The sequence below is a fragment of the Lytechinus variegatus genome, chromosome 15 (assembly GCF_018143015.1).
Source record: "Lytechinus variegatus isolate NC3 chromosome 15, Lvar_3.0, whole genome shotgun sequence".
Taxonomy (NCBI): Eukaryota; Metazoa; Echinodermata; class Echinoidea; order Temnopleuroida; family Toxopneustidae; genus Lytechinus; species Lytechinus variegatus.
Genome location: NC_054754.1, coordinates 19,563,154 through 19,581,521, shown reverse-complemented (window position 1 = coordinate 19,581,521; position 18,368 = coordinate 19,563,154). Strand labels below are relative to the sequence as shown.

The 18,368-nt window shown below is 38.9% G+C and overlaps 1 long non-coding RNA gene across 1 annotated transcript; it reads left to right on the top strand.

The window, feature by feature from the left end:
• Positions 1-10,421: 10,421 nt before the first annotated feature.
• Positions 10,422-17,752, top strand: LOC121428710. Its single transcript, XR_005971822.1, has 2 exons — positions 10,422-11,524; positions 16,000-17,752. It is a non-coding gene; the product is annotated as an uncharacterized LOC121428710 (long non-coding RNA).
• The last annotated feature ends 616 nt before the right edge of the window (positions 17,753-18,368 follow it).

Sequence of the window (18,368 nt, the reverse complement as noted above, 5' to 3'; positions counted from 1 at the left end):
ACTTTCTAATAAAAAAAATTGTTTGCTGGCATTACGAGTTTAGCTTATATCATGTGTTACGTAAACGTGGGCGTGTGGGGCCGCAATTCTTTTTTTGTGTGTGTATGTGGGTGCGTGCGGGTGTGGGTCTAAGTATACAGGGTGTGGTAGGATTGTATTTTTCAGTCAGCGCCTTTTTCTATTCAATATTATGCATATGCATTTTTGTACAAAATTTAACACTAAGCTTGAATTCAGATACTTTGAGTCCCGACTATGTCACTCAGGAATCAGGAGTGCAGATTCACAAGTGATTCACCCCCCCCCCCCCTCCATTGATTACACACACCGACCCACACACACACCCTCACAAACACATACACACACATAAATATATTATATATATATATATATATATATATATATATATATATATATATATATATATATACATGTATATATACTTTTATACCACTGTTTATATGTGGACATTTTATGTAATTCTCGCCGTGCTGTGTGGACCCGTATGGTACTATGTGGACATTTTAATGTCCACATAGAAACAGTCGTCTAAAAGTGATTTTTTACATGCCAGAAAGGACGTGAGAATAACGCCATATTGTGGGGACATGAATTATGAGGACTCATCATTTGCTCATACCCACCGCTAAATAATTGGTTATTGTGCCATCTGTTGTCGTGAAGGAGACATTTTACGCGCCAAGAGCTGAGAGCAGAGCATAGAGATGTATATTATTGACACTAGAGGGCGGACTTCATCAAATTGCTGTGAATCCATGTTCGGGGCGGCCGCCATCTTAAAGAGGGCAAGAGCGCGGATTTATAACACACGGCTCTATGGGAGAATATCACATATTTCACTTTTTTACATTATATTTTCAATTTAATGCTGTATGCAACGTTAAAATCACAAGGCAAAACATTTTTATGTTAAAATATATGATAACCATGCATATTTTATAAAGGAGATGGACTGAACATCCAGAAAACGGGGGGGGGGGGGGGGGGATAGGTTGCTGTACGTGCATTATATGATGTAGATCAGGGCTTGGTCTGGATTTCCCCTCCTTTCAGTTAATTTTGAGGAAATCAAAGTAGAAATCATATGGTGAATCACTGATAATCCCATTAAATATAATATTGGAGACTATGCGACGTTATAGCTACATTTAACACCACGGGTGTTAAATCTAGCAGCCCAATCAATAAAGGACCACACCATCTGGTGTTGGAGTTACAATGCCACTGGTGTTAAGATTACCAACATTTAGGATGTTAAAATATATCAACACCAGTCTTGGTGTTCGATTTGAACACGAGTCGGAGAACGTTATGAAGTTGACCAGGCGCGGATCCAGGATTTCGTAGGGAGGGGGGCCCAAATTCGACCTGATTTTGGCGCCCCTGTGTACTTTTCGGAAAAATGGCGCCCCCCAGGCAATCATAAGTGCCTTAAAGGCATGTTAAATTATCTTATTTCATAGGCACATGAATCAGGGGCGGATCCAGCCTTCGCCAATAAAGGGGCCCGTAATTTTTTTTCAGCCATATTTTCCCCGATCGGCCGCTCGAAGATGGTTTTCTTTCGTTTGTTTCTTTGAAGGGGGTAGTCCTATAAGTCACTTCTTAGCTTTATTCTTTAAATCAACATAAATGTATAACATCATATTCCTTATTTTATAGTGCCTGCGCGAAGCGCGAGCATTTTTTTTTTAATTGTATGTATTTTTTCCTAAAATTTGAACATTCGGAAAAAAAGATGTGCCTGCAATAATTACTGCGAACGCGAAGCGCGAGTAGAAATTTTTGATAAACGTTTTGAACTGATCGAAAAGATAGGCCTACCAGTCCTGTTCAAGACTGCATACAAATAATGCGAGCGCGAAGCGCGAGCTGAAAAATTTTGACATTTCTACATAAAGAATGGAAAACTTTAATCAGTTTTTGTAATCATGAACAGGACAGCTATACAGTATTACTAAACAATTGATACGAGCGCGAAGTGTGAGCGGAAAAATTCTAGATTTAGACCTAGAACGGGACACTCTATTCATGTTTCCTAAACCATGAAAAAGATGAGTAAGAGGGGATCTTCCTACATTAATCATGCGAGCGCAAAGCGCGAGCAGAAAATGTTTGTATGCGTTTTGAACTGATCGAAAAGTGCCTTTTAAGGACTGCTTGCATTTAGACATGAAGACATTACATATTTCACAATCAAATAATGCGAGTGCGAAGCGCGAGCTGAAAATTTTTGACATTTCTACATAAAGAATGGAAAATTTTATTCAGTTTTTGTTATCATGAACAGGATAGCTATACAGTATAACTAAACAATTGATGCGAGCGCGAAGTGCGAGCGGAAAAATTCTAGATTTAGACCTAGAACGGGACACTCTATTCATGTTTCCTAAATCATGAAAAAGATGAGTAAGAGGGGATCTTCCTACATTAATAATGCGAGCACAAAACGCGAGCAGAATATGTTTGTATACATTTGAACTGATCGAAAAGTGCCTTTTAAGGACTTTTAGCATTTGGCATTTAGCCATTAAGACATTACATATTTCATCAATTAAATAATGCGAGCGTGAAGCGCGAGCTGAAAATTTTTGACATTTCTTTATAAAGAATGGAAAACTTTAATACAATTAACTTAATTACAGAAAAAAAACAATTCGAATCTGTACTGATTCCCAATATTTCTCACACACAAATCCATTATTCCATAAACTAAAGACTCTATAACAGTATTTGACATAAATACACTTCAAAGCTTACTACTTATGTTTAAGTACGTAAATGAAATGCTCCCACCTACCTTCATTCCACAAGTTTTATTCTCTGAATATATCTATTCATTCATACCGTACCCATAACTCTTCAAATTTCCATTTAATCAACCCAAACTGCTTATTGCACAGAGATCCATAAGACACCATGGTTCAGATTTGTGGAACACTCTACCAGCAGAGTCTGTAAAACAATCTTCATCTCTTCACTCATTTAAGGCAAACGTTAAATCTATGTTATTATCAGAATATTTGAAGTAAAATTTCTGTGTCGTATCCTTTTTATCGTGAATTTATTCCTCCTTCGATTTAGTCATTACCGATATCTTCATCATGACCACCATCATCTCCATGGCCTTCATCATCATCATCTTCATACTATAATATTGCATGAATTCATGTTTCGTATTTGAAAATATATGCCAATTCTGCTTTATAAATGTATTAATTTAATTAGTTAAAGTTTGGGATTGTCATTTTTTTTCAAGCAGTCCGCTTATGATGACAATCCTCCTGCAAATTGTGAATATCATATAGTTAATCATTTTTGTCAGGAATTATTTTTTTAGTACTCTTTATTTATGATTCATGCCAAAAATGCTAAAATATTATGTTTATTCTGTTGTGAAAAATGTATTTTATGAATGTTATGGATGCAGAAGAAAACAGTAAATCAAATCAAATCAATTGATGCGAGCGCGAAGTGCGAGCGGAAAAATTCTAGATTTAGACCTAGAACGGGACACTCTATTCATGTTTCCTAAATCATGAAAAAGATGAGTAAGAGGGGATTTTCCTACATAAATAATGCGAGCGGAAAGCGCTAGCAGAAAATGTTTGTACACGTTTTGAACTGATCGAAATGTGCCTTTTAAGGACTGCTTGCATTTAGCCATGAACACATTACATATTTCACAATCAAATAATACGAGCGCGAAGCGCGAGCTGAAAATTGTTGACATTTCTACATAAAGAATGAAAAACTTTAATCAGTTTTTGTAATCATGAACAAGATAGCTATATAACTAAACAATTGATGCGAGCGCGAAGTGCGAGCGGAAAAATTCTATTTTTAGACCTAGAACGGGTCACTCTATTCATGTTTCCTAAATCATGAAAAAGATGAGTAAGAGGGGATCTTCCTACATAAATAATGCGAGCGGAAAGCGCGAGCAGAAAATGTTTGTACACGTTTTGAACTGATCGAAATGTGCCTTTTAAGGACTGCTTGCATTTAGCTATGAAGAATATTACATATTTCACAATCAAATAATACGGGCGCGAAGCGCGAGCTGAAAATTGTTGACATTTCTACATAAAGAATGAAAAACTAATCAGTTCTTGTAATCATGAACAAGATAGCTATATAACTAAACAATTGATGCGAGCGCGAAGTGCGAGCGGAAAAATTCTATTTTTAGACCTAGAACGGGTCACTCTATTCATGTTTCCTAAATCATGAAAAAGATGAGTAAGAGGGGATCTTCCTACATTAATAATGCTAGCGCAAAGCGCGAGCAGAAAATGTTTATATATGTTTTGAACTGATCGAAAAGTGCCTTTTAAGGACTGCTTGCATTTAGCCATGAAGACATTACATATGAATCATATGAATATGATGACTATATATCTTCCTATTCATCTTGCTAAGCGCGAGATAAACCAAAAGTGACAATTTAATTATTAAATTGATATCTCAGTATTGATGCATAATGAGGGCGCGGAATCTGATGATATTATGGCCTAAACACTGAACATTTCAAGCACCTTTTTATTTATGAATAGGATGCATCATTAATTAGTTGATATATTTTTAACCATTAATGCGAGCGCAAATCGCGAGCCGAAATTTTTGATAAACTGTCATGAAAAGGGGATTTTAAGTAGTTTGTTATACAATCAATATTGAGACATACATAACCTGCCAATCAAAAATGCAAGCACAGCAGCGCTAGCTGATGCGTTTTCACAATCAGACCTGAAAAAGGATATTTTGAAAACTTTATCGAATACATGAAAATAATAGGTACCTGATAAATCAAAATTCGCGAAAGCGCAGCGCAATTGGAAAATGTTAATATACAGACCATAAAACTGACATTTTTACAAAGCACTTTTTAAAAATCAATATGTAAATCACAAAAATTAATGAAAGTTCAATTTCCAAGGAGAAATATGTTTTGTATACTGACTTCCAAACTTGATATTTAAGCTCCGTGTTGAACAAGATATGTGGATCACTTAACAGGCAATGTGAGTGCGAAGCGCGATCGAAAATTTTATATAGTGACATAAAATATTTTTTCCAAGTCTTCCTCTCATCTTATTTTATTCATTCGTCTTCCTCCTTTTCTTTTTTCTCTTTTCTTTTCCTTCCTTTTTCTTTCTTTCCCCCCTTTTTTTTTGCTCTACCAATAGGGGGGTCCGGGCCCCTCGGGTCCCCACCTGGATCCGCCTATGCATGAAGAAGAGGCAGTCGAATAATGGTTTTATAATGATGTGTGCACGAATAAATGTAATATCACCTTAAAAAATAATCAATGCGAGCGGGAAACTCGAGTGATTTCTATTTCAACCATTTGATGCTTTCAATTTCGTTTAACTTCTCATCAGAGTAGGACCTACTAGAATTATGTGAGTGGGAGCCAGGCGCGGATCCAGGATTTCTATAGGGGGCCCTATTTCAAGTCAAGTAATAATCGTGCCGAAAATTGACTCCCATTGCCGAATGGGTAGTGTCTAGTTCAGTTACTTCTCACAGAAACCTCTCTTGCATTGTAGGCATTCTTCGTTCTTGTGGGTACTCCCATTTTTTTTTCTTTCTACTTTTTGCTTCAGGGGTTGAAAAATCTCACGGGGATGACGCCCCTGTATCGCCGCGTATGAAAACTGGTTGTGCAATAACTAAATTGCATATTCTGCATGACAGAAAATTATTATTTTATTTTGGGTAAAATATTCTTGAAAAGATATAAATTTACATGCTTTTTATTATATAGTTGAGGTAGACTCAGTAGTCAGCACTCAGCATTTACTAGTTGGGAGTGCGCTGCCTACTTAGATCTGTAAGTGTTTTGATATATTATATAATCTTTTGTCATTCGCTTGAAATCCATTCAAAACAGTGAGTTATCTTGTCAATCTTAATCAACAAACATTGGCTCTTCGGCTCTTGCAACAATCATATAAAGTATCAAAAGGTTATGTATCTTATAATCTTGCTCAAATTTTACGATATACTCCAAATAGATTTTTAAAAGAAACAGAATGCGTGTAAACGGTGTATATAAAAAGAATATAAGATACTAAAGATAAATATACTGTAAAAATATACTTTATTGTCAGTGTCTTTATAAATATGAAAACAATGCTCTGAAGTTCGCATCATTTTGGACGATAAGTTCGTATCTCTCTCTTTCATACAATACTAGTGAAACATATGAATTCCAAGGTCCCATGTATCTTGTATACATCAACTATTTCAAGATGTAACAATAAATGTAAATTATGATAGCAATGCAGTTTAGGCCTGAGTAAATCCACGTAATATTTTCAGTGGAATTCGTTTAAAAGAAATAATACGTGATTTCCCACTGTAGGTTGGAAACGAAAAGGTGTCGTATCAACTGTATATAGCTGTCTTTTACGCATTACTACATGAAACAAAAATATAGGAACGATATAAACCATAGAGATATTTCAGTTATTTGAGTATTTGACGATTCGTCAAAAAATAAAAAAACGCATCCGAAACTTTCACCATTACAATGAAAGTTTCATTTATTCTTTTACATATTGCACACTAAGAAATAAAGGTTCAAAATTGAACCCCGAAAGGTTCATGCAAAATCAGCACCCTGTAACCACCCTGCGGATGGGGTGCAGTTTTGAACCCGCAGGGTGCAAAAATGAACCCCAACCGCAGGGTTCGGTTTTTTAACCCCAAATCAGGGGTTCAATTTTTGAACCCATAGGGTGCTGATTTTGCATCAACCTTTCGGGTTACAATTCTGAACATTTATTTCTTAATGTGTGCAAGTAAACTTCAAGATTTCTGTAAATAATATCAATATATCCATCAGTGTTGTAGTCAAGGCTAAAACCTCCAAGGCCAAGGCTTTAATACCGAAGACCAAGGCTTCAATCCCCAAGGCTAAGGCCTAACAAGTGGAATGCCTCTGGCCATCTCACCTGCACCACGCGGTTCAATATAGCAGCAGTGCTGACTTTGAATACTACTCTAACTCGCACAAGATGTTCAGTGATACATGGTTACTCTTATGTCCACTTTTTATGAACTAGACCAATAAACTTACAGAGATATGATGGTTATTCAACAAAAAACCCCCAACATGGCCAAAGTTCATTGACCTTACATGACCTGTGACCTTGATCATGTGACCTGAAACTCGCACAGGATGTTCAGTGATACTTGATTACTCTTATGTACAAGTTTCATGAATCAGATCCATAAACTTTCAAAGTTATGATGGTAATTCAACAGATACACCCAGTTCGGCCAAAGTTCATTGACCTTTGACCTTGGTCATGTGACCTGAAATGCGCACAGGATGTTCAGAGATACTTGATTACTATAATATCCAAGTTTAATGAACTAGACCAATAAACTTTCAAAGTTATGATGGGAATTCAACAGATATCCCCAATTCGGCCAAAGTTCATTGACCCTAAATGACCTTTGACCTTGGACATGTGACGTGAAACTCATGCAGGATGTTCAGTGATACTTGATTAACCTTATGTCCAAGTTTCATGAACTAGGTCCATATATTTTCTAAGTTATGATGACATTTCAAAAACTTAACCTCAGGTTAAGATTTCGATGTTGATCCCTCCAACATGGTCTAAGTTCATTGACCCTAAATGACCTTTGACCTTGGTCATGTGACATGAAACTCTAATAGGATGTTCAGTAATACTTGATTAACCTTATGGCCAAGTTTTATTAACTAGGTCCATATACTTTCTAAGTTATGACGTCATTTCAAAAACTTAACCTCAGGTTAAGATTTGATGTTGACGCCGCCGCCGCCGTCGCTGCCGCCGTCGGAAAAGCGGCGCCTATAGTCTCACTCTGCTTCGCAGGTGAGACAAAAACCTCAAGGCCAAGGCATTTCAAACTTTCAATATATGGAACAATGAGCCAACAACAAGGCGGCAGTTCGAATATCAGTTGGGCGCCCCTAACATGTAGGTCGATCATCAATTTGCCCCCCTCCCCCCCCCCCCCCCGTTCGAACATCAATTCGGCCCCCAGTTCGAACATCATTTTGGCATCCCTTCGAACTCAATTTGTCGTCCCTAGTTCGAATATCATTTCGCCCCCCTAGTTCGAGTATCAATTTTGCGCCCCCCTAGTTCGAATACCAATACGGTGCCCCTACATGTAGGTCCAACATCAATTTGGCGCCCCTAGTTCGAATATCAATTCGGCGCCCCTACATGTAGGTCGATCATCATTTCGCCCCCCCCCCCGTTCTAACTTCAATTCGACCCCCAGTTCGAACATCATTTTTGCATCCCTTCGAACATCATTTCGGCGCCCTCCTAGTTCGAATATCGATTCGGCGCCCCTACATGTTGGTCCAACATCAATTTTGCGCCCCTAGTTCGAATACAATTTCGCCCCCCCCCCTAGCTCCAGTATCCATTTGGCGCCACCTAGTTCCAACATCAATTTGGCGCCCCTACGTTGAACATCGATTCGGCCCCCCTCCCTAGTTCGAGTATCAATTTGGCGCCCCCACTTCGAACATCATTTCGGCGCCCTCCTAGTTCGAATATCAGTTCGGCGCCCCTACATGTAGGTCGATCATCAATTTGCCTCCCCCTCCCCGTTCGAATATCAGTTCGGCCCCCAGTTCGAACATCATTTTGGCATTCCTTCGAACTCAATGTGCCTTCCCTAGTTCGAATATCATTTCGCCCCCCTAGCTCGAGTATCAATTTTGCGCCCCCTAGTTTGAACATCAATTCGGCGCCCCCTAGTTGAGTATCAATTTGGCGCCCCCCTACCTCGAACATCGATTCGGCCCCCTCCCTAGTTCGAGTATCAATTTGGCGCCCCCACTTCAAACATCATTTCGGCGCCATCCTAGTTCGAATATAAATTCGGCGCCCCTACATGTAGGTCCAACATCAATTTGGCGCCCCTAGTTGAATATTAATTTGGCGCCCCTACATGTAGGTCGATCATCAATTCGCCCCCCCCCCCAGTTCGAACATCATTTTGGCATCCCTTCGAACTCAATTTGCCTTCCCTATTTCGAATATCATCCCCCCCCTAGCTCGAGTTCCAATTTTGCGCCCCCCTAGTTCGAATATCGATTCGGCGCCCCTACATGCAGGTCCAACATCAATTTGGCGCCCCTAGTTCGAATATCAATTCGGCGCCCCTACATGTAGGTCGATCATCATTTCGCCCCCCCCCCCGTTCTAACTTCTATTCGGCCCCCAGTTCGAACATCATTTTGGCATCCCTTCGAACTCAATTTGCCTTCCCTAGTTCGAAAATCATCCCCCTCCTTTTCCCCTCTTCCTCTCTCTTTTCACCCTCTTTCTCTTTTTTTTTCTCCCCTCCCCTTTCTTTTCTTCTCTTCCTTCCCCCTCTTCCTCTTTTTCTTTTCTTTCCCCTCTTCTTTTCTTTCCCCTCTCTTTTTTTCTTTCCTCCCTCTTCCTCTCTTTCCTTTTCTTTCCCCTCTCCCTCTTTCCCCCCTCTTCCCCTCCCTTTTCTTGTCTTCCTTTCCCCTTTTCTTCCCCCTTCTCTCTCCTTTTTCTTCTTCTTTCTTCCCTCTTCCCCTCTTTCCTTTTTTCTCCTTTTCCTCTCTCTTCCCCCTCTTCCTCTTTTTTCTTCTCCCTCCCCTCCCTTTTTCTTCTCTTTCTTCCCCCTCTTCCTATTTTTTCTCTTTCTTTCCCCTCTTCTTCTCTTTTTTTCTTTTTTCTTTCCCTTCTTCTTTTCTTTCCCCTCTCTTTTTCTTCTCTTCTTTCCTTCCTCTCCCTTTCTTTTCTTCTCTTCCTCCTTTTCTTTCCTCTTTTTACTCTCTCTTTTTCTTCTCTTCCTTTCCCTCTCTCTTATTTTTTTAGCCGGGGGGGGGGGGGGCCAAGGCCCCCTCGGCCCCCCCTATGGATCCGCGCCTGAAGTTGACACCATTTGGTGTTCATTTGACACCCTCGAACACCTGCAGAAACGAACATTTAAACGAAAGTTTAAATCACCCATTGGTGTAAAAAAAAATACCAACACCAGCTTTGGTGTTGTTTCACGGTTCGGATTCACACCATTTGTGTCCGATTTCAAGTTCTTCAACACCTGCAGCCTGATGGTGTAACTTAACACTAGGGTATTTTTTAAAAATATACCCCAAGAACTGACAGTGAAGTTGAGTTACTCCAGAGTGAAGTGTAACTTCAACAATAATTTTTGTTAAAATATTTCTATCCAACACCTGTCACAGTGTTGTTTCAACACTTCTGAGTATTTAGTGTTTATTTTACACTCTAAGTGTTGTTTCAACACAGTATATTGCTTGAACACTGCCGGAGTGTCAAATAAGCACCAAGTCAATGCGAGCGATTACTCTAGTGTCAATATACATCTCTATGGAGCAGAGAGAATATAACGGAGAGGTATTAGTTCGCAGGTACGCACGTAAAATGATGTGGCAGCGGTGTAGTACATCATTGGTACATTGGAAATACATGTGTTCTTCATGCAATCAGTCTCGCGCATGCTCTGAGGTGGAATGTGTGAACTCAGATTTCTATGTGAAAATCCAAAAAGTAATGCATAGTCACTGACTTTTTGTGAGGTCGTTAAGAGTTTAGAATGCTTGATTAAACTAGGAAATTTATCGAAATTTCACAAATTCTACATTTTTAATTGTTTCAACGAAAAAGGGCAATATAATCCATTTTGTAAAAAAAAATGTGTTTTACGTGTTGAACATAGGCAGTTACAATTGTTTTTGTGCTGCAAAAGGAGGCATAGTCACCTGCTTTTTGGGGAGGTCTTCAAGAGTTTAAAATGCTCGATTTTATAAGGAAATTTATCTAAATTTGATAAAAACGACATTTTCAGTCATTTTGAATAAATAAAAGGGGAATCGTGATCAATTAAAAATATTGCTTAAGTACATAGACTTACGTGTTATAACTAACTTGTCATGCCCAAAAGGAGGCATAGTCACTGACTTTTTTGGGGGGTTGTGAAGAGTTTAAAATGCATGGTTATAATAGAAAATTTATTAAATTTGATAAAATCGACATTTCTAATCTTTTCAAGAAAATAATAGGGGGAACTTATCAATTTTGGAAATGGTTGTTTTACGTATAAAACATATTGCGGCTACAATGCTCAAAAGGAGGCATAGTAACCTGCTTTTTGGTAGGTTTTCTTGGTTATGAAGGTTGCGAGGATGCATCTCTAACTTCTCAACCTTGCTCTCATCCAAAAATCAAAAATTAAAAAGGTAGAATAATATGCGAAATATGACACAGGAAAAAAATCCGTTATCACGTGCAATACGCACGTACCGTAGACCGTACAAAAATCGAGCCGCTAAATCGCTCGATCTACTACACCTCGACCGCGAAGTAAAATTTCTTCCATTAATTACTCTTTGCTGAGAGAGCTAGAGCGCGCGCATCCCAGCTCGACTCCGTTTCTTGATCTTCTTCTTCTAAGGTTAAGCCTGTCTTTTTCTTTTATGCTGGTAAGTTGAAATTTAGACGTAAGTTAAAGACCAGGTCTTTAAATCATTTTTTCATTAGTTTCAATTATATGAAGGACCAGAAGAGGCAAAATCAATTGATCGATTCGAAACTTTCTCGGGTAAGCTTTGCCTTAAGCTTACTTTCTAATTCTGAATCTGGGTCCGGCCCCGGTGGGGTCACTCACCCGCAGAGGGGGACGCATATGACCGTTACCACAAATGCAAGTAACCCCCTATTGCAGTCAATTTCAAGGACATTTTGTGAAATTTACCCCCCTATTTTCACGCAAAACAAGGACAAAATTGCGGTAAAATGGTACCTTGAAACACCCCTAATTATAATATTGTAAGGACACTTTTTGTCCATTTCGAAAACTTACCCCTATTTACCATATTTCAAGGACAGGGAATTTATACCCTTTCCTCATCATTAGAGGAAATTGCAACACAGGCGTCAGAGTGCTCAGTCCTTATAGATGACCAAGAGCCATGTCATACTGATACAATAATCCAAAAGAACTTTATTTTTCATGAAAAATACGAAAAGTACAATTCTTTGTAAAAATAAATGTAGAGTTGTCCACATAAAGATACAGAGCATGATGAGCGCGCAGTCTGCGGCTGGTGACTCGGCGACGGATTTTACTTCCCGTGATCGTTCTCCCCTTTTTCCTGACCCCCATTTCCATCAGATCGAGGACGGAGAGCACCCCTATTTTCACTACTTCGAGGAGTGTTCTGTCCGCGGACGTTCCGTGAAATTGACCCCTTTTCCCGCGATTTTGGTAACGGTCATGCGGTCCCCAAGTCATATTGAGTGACCCCACCGGGGGTCCGGCGCGGCGACCGCCATGTTTTCCCGCATGTTTTTGACAGTTCAACGTAGCATGCATGCCTGTCTGTAATCTTGCCACCCTACCTATAAAATAGCTGTAACTTTACCAATTCGTATTTTTATTGGCTGAAAATTAGTCAGAATAATCTTTGGATCTGAGCTAAAATCTGGTGTGACTTATGTTGCTGAATCTTTTCGGAAAATATTTAAATCAAGCAAAATATTTTCTTAGAAATTTGAAAATTGCTCCAGTCCAGAGGCAGAGTAGGTCTAAGCCAAGCCCAAGGGGTTCAAGATTTTTGCCACCCTTTGACATCAAAATGTTTGTCCACAGCCCTGGAAAAATGGGTAACTCGGCCACCAGGTGGCTGGGAAATCTTTGCAGCTGGAGGGAAATTTTGATATTTGGAGGAAAATTAACAGCGTTGCCAGAAGGCAGATGTACGATAATTATTCTTATTTGTAGTTTTGTACGATAATTTTGCCTTTATGATGTAGGATGGGGGGTGCGATGTCCGGACACTTAACAAAAATTAAGCCTGGTTTTTCGTCTAAGGATTAAGCCAAAAATGTATGTTGAATACTTCTTATCACCATCAATATTTGTTCTCCACAATATTTTCTGACATTCTGTGCTGAAAAACTTCAAAGATATTGATTTTAAACCCTTTCAAATGGCTGGTTAAAATTGAGTGTCCGGACATCCAACCTGTCCGGACATACAACAACTGGGTAGGCCTATACGATCAATAATTTTGAAAAGGGCAAAATGTACGATAATTTCGCTCATTCACACTCCGACCGTAACAGGGGTATTTATGGTGGTAATCCTCTGTTTTAGGGGTCCAAATTATTTTAGGTTGCTAACTTCAGGCAAAAGTCACGAATGCACTTACAATGAGAATAAGTCGTCCGCAATTAAGCTAAACTACAAGGCTGTGAACGTACGAGCGCGCTCGATCGCCTATCAGCCTGGCTGCGCTGGTCAATTGACTGCTCTCCCGGGGAGTCAAGGCGAAAGGTGGGGGGGGGGTCCAATAGATACATATATATTGCTATATATCTTCTTCTGTTTGAGGGGATTTTATTAATTGTGGCATTGGGGGTACATTTTAGGGCATAATGATGACATTGGTAGCAAGGGTGGTGTTATATAGCAATATATATGTATCTATTGGACCCCCCTTGTGCCTGTGCCCCTTAATAATGGAGCAGTTCATCCCCTCTTGCCACCACCCCTTCTCCTTGCTACCAATGTCATCATTATGCCCTAAAATGTACCCCCAATGCCACAATTAATAAAATCCCCTCAAACAGAGGAGGTGTTATATAGCAATATATATGTATCTATTGCACCCCCTCCCCCTTGTACCTGCGCCCCTTGATAATGGAGCAGTTCATCCCCTCTTGCCACCACCCCTTCTTGCTACCAATGTCATCATTATGCCCTAAAATGTACCCCAAATGCCACAATTAATAAAATCCCCTCAAACAGGGGTGTTATATAGCAATATATATGTATCTATTGGACCCCCCCTTGTGCCTGCGCCCCTTAATAATGGAGCAGTTCATCCCCTCTTGCCACCACCCCTTCTCCTTGCTACCAATGTCATCATTATGCATTAAAAATAAATGTACCCCCAATGCAACAATTAATAAAATCCCCTCAAACAGAGGTGATATATAGCAATATATATGTATCTATTGGACCCCCCCCCCACCTTTCGCCTTGACTCCCCGGGAGAGCAGTCAATTGACCAGCCAGGCCGATAGGCGATCGAGCGCGCTCGTACGTTCACGGCCTTGTAGCTTGCAGACGACTTATTCTCATTGTAAGTGCATTTGTGACTTTTGCCTGAAGTTAGCAACCTAAAATAATTTGGACCCCTAAAACAGAGGATTACCTTTATGGTTATCAATACGAGTCAAGTAAAAGGTGGAAACATAAATTAAGCACTTACATGTATTATATGGATGATGGTCTTACTAAGGACAGCATCCAGACATCGGGTCAAAGGCTCGAACCTAAAAAAACCCAATAAGTTCTGTCGCGGTACCACTCCATCTTTCAAAATTCTATAGGGCCTACAAAATGGCAGATTACCGATTGAGAGAGAGAGACAAGGGCGCGTGCGCAAAGAAAACAGATTTGATCGAAATTTGATGAACTTCGCCAAATTCGTGCATGCGCCCAACAGCGCAGGTACAAGTCTCAATCGGCCGATTGAACGTGCACTGTTGGGCGCATGCGCGAATTTGGCGAAGTTCATCAAATTTCGATCGAATCTGTGAGCTGCTCGGTGAAGGGCCTGTTTTATGTAAAGGACAATGCTGAAAATTACATCAAATAGGATGTAAAATGATAAAGTTATGACAGTTTAAAGTCTTGCTTAATTCCACAAAACACTTAGACCTATATGTCCACATTCTGGTCAGTTTAGAATTGAGGGGGTCCGATGACGTCACTATCTCTTTTGTACTAGTTTATTGTATGAAATATGGAATATCATATTTCTTTTCTCATAAAACTTTAAACAATTAGGTTTGATACCTCCCTGAACATTTGGAAAATCAATATTTGCAACATCAATAAAAACCTTCCTTATTGTCAAAAGTGCTAAAATTGATATATTCTATATTTTATATAATAACAAACAAAAGAAATAGTGAGTGTGTGATATCATCGGCTGTCTCGACCATTTGCCTATCACCCATGTTGTGCACGACAGATTTGTGAAAATATATGAAATTTTCTAAACTCTCCTTTCACGTACGATTTTGATGAAATAATCAACATGTATGCTTGTTTGAGTTTTCTCTGTTCATACAATTCCACTTTTTGTTGGGGTGTACTTGCTTACAGAGAAAAACCTCTACAGAGAATATATCTTGGTGTTGTGGATCAATCCCACCTCCCCGGACTATGAACCACGAGGTCCAGGGTTCAAATCCCACCGCAGCACTAAGTAATGTCCATTGGCAAAACATGAATCTACGTTTGCAACTCTCCACCCAGGTGTAAATGGGTGTAGGAATGAATTCCTTCAATGCTGTGAGCGCTTATGACGCCTAGCTTAGCTGGGGTAATATTGTAGCGCCTTGAGCATCATAATGATGGATACCGATATGTGCGCTATTCAAATATCAAATATTATTATTAGAACAATAAGAAAACTCTATCTTTTACATGATTTTCAAAGAAAAATTAGCTGTGTTCAAACTTATAAGCAAATCAAAATTTGGAATTGATTCAGTTGGTAATTATGCCATTCCGCCAGGGGCATTCCACTTGTTTTATACGAATAATTGGCTGAATATTCCAGAATATCAAATTGTCGTAATTATGTTGTGAATTGTATAATGTATATACTTCATTCAAACTGCTCATTTTGAACATTGGCTGAAAAGGGGCTAATTAGTTTTACATGCCTGCACTACCTGAAATTGTCAGTGTTTCATCCTGACACATAATGTCTCTGGGGCATTAAGGGACACAAATATCCTGACTGGGTTTTACAGTTGTGCAACAGATTAGAGGAGCCGTTGAAGGCTAGCGGGAAGTTTGGGAACCCTAGTCTAACAACTAATGAAAATTGAACATTCATCAATTAGTTTATAAATTGTGAATGTTCTGTTTCAGAAATGTTTCTGTTACAGATGATGGAACTGAGAGAAGGAGAAAACAGCTTTAGTTACTTCATCTCCAGATGTCATATTGAATAGCCTGCAGTTACTGTCCATTTACAACTTCATGGGTAAGCACAGAAAAGAAGCAAGAAGGGCATATTTGAAAAGAAGAAGATCAGCAATGAGAGAAACAAAATTAGCTGGGAATGATTTGGATGATACCCAAATGAGTCACATGAAAATTGATAGCCCAGCTAATGAAGATAACAGCCATTGCATCCAAATCAAAATGACTGAAAAACACACCCCTTTATTCTGTACGCCGCCAAAGTCAAAGTCATCATCAGCACTGCTACCATCATCGTCAAAGTCATCATCAGCACTGCTACCATCATCAAATATGTCAAATTCATCAGCACTGCTGCCATCATCAAATACGTCGAATTCATCAGCACTGCTACCATCGTCATCAAATACGTTGAAGTCATCAGCGCTGCTACCATCATCGTCAAATACATCTAAGTCATCAGCACTGCTAGCATCGTCGTCAAATACGTCAAAGTCATCAGCACTGCTACCATCATTGTCAAATACATCTACATGTAAGTCATCAGCACTGCTATCATCATCATCAATGTCATCATCTTCAACAGTTGCACTTTTAAGAAGATGTATTCCAAGGAAAGTGCTAAATGACTGTCTTTTCACAAAGTGGAATGAGTACAGACTGTTATAGAAACAGTTTACTCTAATCAAAAGACGCCTAAATGTTATAGAGCATGGAGAGGGGGGTGGAAGTTTAAATTGATTGGTACTTGATGTGAAATAAACAACATTGATTGCTTAAGGCAAGTACATGTACATGTATAAGGGGCTAAATTTAATTGGTCTGGGATGTTGAATATGTCTATAAATGTAGTAGCCTATTTTACAGCAATACTGCAAAACTAGAGCAAACTGATGCAATACCGGCTATCTTGAGCACTGACCATAGATGAATTAGGCTTTAGCCTATTGCATTTGTAGGCCTACAGTATTCTATTGGGCTGGTGATTATCTACTGTAGTTGGTCTTACAGTAGACCAGGTTAGAATTTGAAAGATGTTGTTGATGCCTTGATATCAAAATCATGTGACAGCGAACATCCTGTTATCATTTTTTTTCTTTGAATTTGGGACACTGTAATAGTGTAGTTACATGTATATAAACGCTTATCTTAAAATGGGATTTTGAATGAGTACGAAGATGTATGCAAGAAGATAAAAGGTACATGTATTATCATCCCTTTCAAAATACTTGATGTTCATCAGTTACATGTAATCTTCCAATATAGAAAGCGGTGTGTAATTCCATGATTCTTAATCCTTTAGTTTGGTCAGAAAATATGATTTTTAAAAAACAATTATTAGACTTATATTTTGCTAAAATGCTGTCCCCCATAATGTTCTGTTCTTTGCCTATAAGCTCAGATTTTGAAGTTAGAGAAGTGAAGTATGCAATTTCACTCGGGTCAAAAGGACATTTTATTTTTAAGAATCCAAATTTGAAAAATTAATGATTCCTGATTGAGTATTAAATTGAGAGAGTACAGGCATGTATACATTCCAATCGCAGTAACATCCTTACAGGAAATTGACCTTGACTGAAGGAATGTACTCAAATACAGCCAAAAGGGGCATGATTAAAAAATGACCCAGTTCTATTTAGCATGGTATAATACACTGTTTGGTTTCCTTTTTGTGTACTTGGGTAAATTGAGAGCTGGTCCTCTGCACAAAAAGCCATTAAACGTCTTGTTATCATAAATATCGTCTTCTATCTTAAGATTTGGGATGCTGTTTGAGTGGAGCTATGAACGCTGATCTTAAAATGGCATCTTGAATGAGTGCGAAGACTGGTGCAAGACATAGTTATCAAAGGTATAATCATCCTTTTCAAAACGCTTGATGATTATCAGATAGTAACCTTCCCTTATGAAAAGCTATGTGAAATTTCATGCTTCATAATCCTTAATCCCGCAGAATTCTCTGTTCCTTGCCCTAAGCTCAGATTTTGAAAATAGCGTATACAATTTCACTCTGGTCAAAGGGACATTAGAAATTAAAACAAATCAAAATCTGAGAAATTAACAATTCCTGATAGTCTGATAGAGTATTATATTGAGAGAGTACAGGTGTTAATTTGTAACATACATTCCTTTCGCGGTAACAGACTTACAGGATATTGACCTTGGCTGAAGGAATATACTCGATACAGCCAAAAGGGGCATGATTAAAAATATGACCTAGTTCTATTTAGCATGGTATATACACACTGTTTGGTTTCATTTTCGTGTACAAGAATCCAAATCTGACAAGAATCCAAATCTGAAGATAATTATCA